Below are 2,474 nucleotides of genomic sequence, written 5' to 3' on the forward strand. Positions count from 1 at the left end.
TGTTCTTGCCTGGAGAATCCCAGGGACGGTGGAGCCTGGTGGGCTGCTGTCTATGGAGTTGCACAGAGTCAGACACAACTGAAGCGACTTAGCAGTATATATATATATCCATTATGGTTTATTACAGGATATTAAATATAGTTCCCTGTCCTATATATATATATCAGAGAAGGCAATACCATCCCACTCCAGTACTCTTTCCTGGAAAATCCCATGGACGGAGGAGCCTGGTAGGCTGCAGTCCATGGGGTCGCTAAGAGTTGGACACCACTGAGGACTTCAGTTTCACTTTTCACTTTCATGCGTTGGAGAAGGAAATGGCAACCCACTCCAGTGTTCTTGCCTGGAGAATCCGAGGGACGGGGGAGCCTGGTGAGCTGCCATCTATGGCGTCGCACAGAGTTGGACACGACTGAAGTGACTTAGCAGCAGCAACAGCAGCATATACATATACATATACATATATATATATATATATAATCTACCTGATGTATTGTTACTTTCAGTTTATTTAATTACTTACATAATGTTTAGAGAGACACTTTTTCCTTTAAAGGACTTCAGTATTTGCTTTTGAAGACCTTCAAATGATTAGATGAAGCCCACTTATATTTTGAGGAGCATTTGGCTGTACTGAAATCTATTCATTTAAAAGTTAATAAAAATTTAAAAAATAATAATTTTCACAGTGACACTGGACTGATATTTAACTAAACAAATGGGCACCACAGCTATCCAAATGGGTACAGAAATTAACCATGAAAGCAGGAAAAAAGGGAATATTAATAAAGAGTAAAAAATAGGAAACCAATGTATGTAACTTATTTACAGGTACATACAAACTGCTCTGGATTATTAATAAATACACTTCATTACTTGCATTCTGTGATATTTTAATGCTTCAGGGACAGTCAAGAAATTGCTTGGCAACTCCTCAGGGAGAGTCAGAGAGGGAGAGAAAAATGCATAAATTGTTCTCACTGTTTGTGTTGCAAAGCACATGAGAAAGTCAAACAGAGGTTTCATTACAGGTAAATAGCATATTTCATGTGGTGCCTTATTTTAACATAGATGGATAGCTTTGGTGGCATTTGCAAGATGGCAGTTTTATTCTATGACAAATCACAGCAAAACATGAGGATATTTGGCTCTTTTCCATGTACAACTTTCTACTGATAATGTATGAGCAGAATAGAACTGCAACCCTTTTCCTGCCTATAATTGTTCAAATATTTTCACAAATACTAAGAAGCATCTTTGAAATGTCAGTGTCATATTATTTAATATTTGGAGGCCTGGTGTGCTGCAGTCCATTGGATCACAGAGACTGACATGACTTAGGGACTGAACAATAGCAACAAATGTTTTCTATAAATTCATTGTATGAATAAGAAAGGACACAACTGTGGGACAAGAAAACCTGAAGATTCAGTAATTAAAAAAAAAAAAAATTAGTCAGAATTACAAAGCTGCTGGTGGTCAATTTCTCGTTTGGTGTTCTTCCAAGTCCTTAGTCAGTTAGTGACTCTGGGGTATTATTGCCTTCTCAAAATATTGTGTTTTTAATGAATAATTAAATCAATATATTCATGGGAGTGTTTCTGATGTTCTAATGAGCAAAAGCAGGGTTTTCCATCTTGCATTGTGATGTGAAAGAAATTTTTGGAGGCTAGGGATTTCAAGTACCCAGTTTTACGGTGAATCTACAATCCAGCAAGTTCAGTTCCAGTGGAATTGGACAAAAAACACATAATTTTTTAGAGTATAGTTCTAAAAATAATAATCAGGAGGTCAGCACAGGTAGTAAACTATTAAGTGACTTAGCAGCAGTAGCAGTAAACTACGGAAAAGTAGTTTCATACATTTCATACAATTCTAAAGCTGGTGAAACAAACAAAAAAATTATCTTCAATGCCCCCTCTCCCCCGGCCTTATCTTACAGGAAAATCAGCATTTACCAGTGTAGTTTTTTTTTTTTTTTTTTTTGCTGTAGCCTTTCATAAGCAAATAAACAAAGATTTATGTCACTTCATGTTTTCCTATTTGTAGTGCCATATTTCTGATATAAGAAATCATGTATATGGGGATAGGTTAGGACATCAGAGGTTCAAAACCTTATAAGCAATGTATTTGATGAGATAAATGTGGATTTCCAATCAACACATACATAATCTAATTTTATGAATATTATATTTTTGTTTACTTTTCTAGAGTTCACAGAGAATCCTGATACTTGTTTTTCTTGTAATAGTATCAATTCAATTTCTTATTCTTTTTTTTTTTTTTTAGTAAAGCATTAGTACATTTTAAAAAATGACTTTTTTTTTCCTTGCTATTGCTTTTCTTTTTCCTTTTTTTTTTGGGGGGGGGGCTCCAAAATCACTGCAGATGGTGACTGCAGCCATGAAATTAAAAGACGCTTACTCCTTGGAAGGAAAGTTATGACCAACCTAGACAGCATATTCAAAAGCAAA

The sequence above is a fragment of the Bison bison genome, unplaced genomic scaffold (assembly GCF_000754665.1).
Source record: "Bison bison bison isolate TAMUID 2011002044 unplaced genomic scaffold, Bison_UMD1.0 scf7180017846412, whole genome shotgun sequence".
NCBI classification, from domain to species: Eukaryota; Metazoa; Chordata; class Mammalia; order Artiodactyla; family Bovidae; genus Bison; species Bison bison.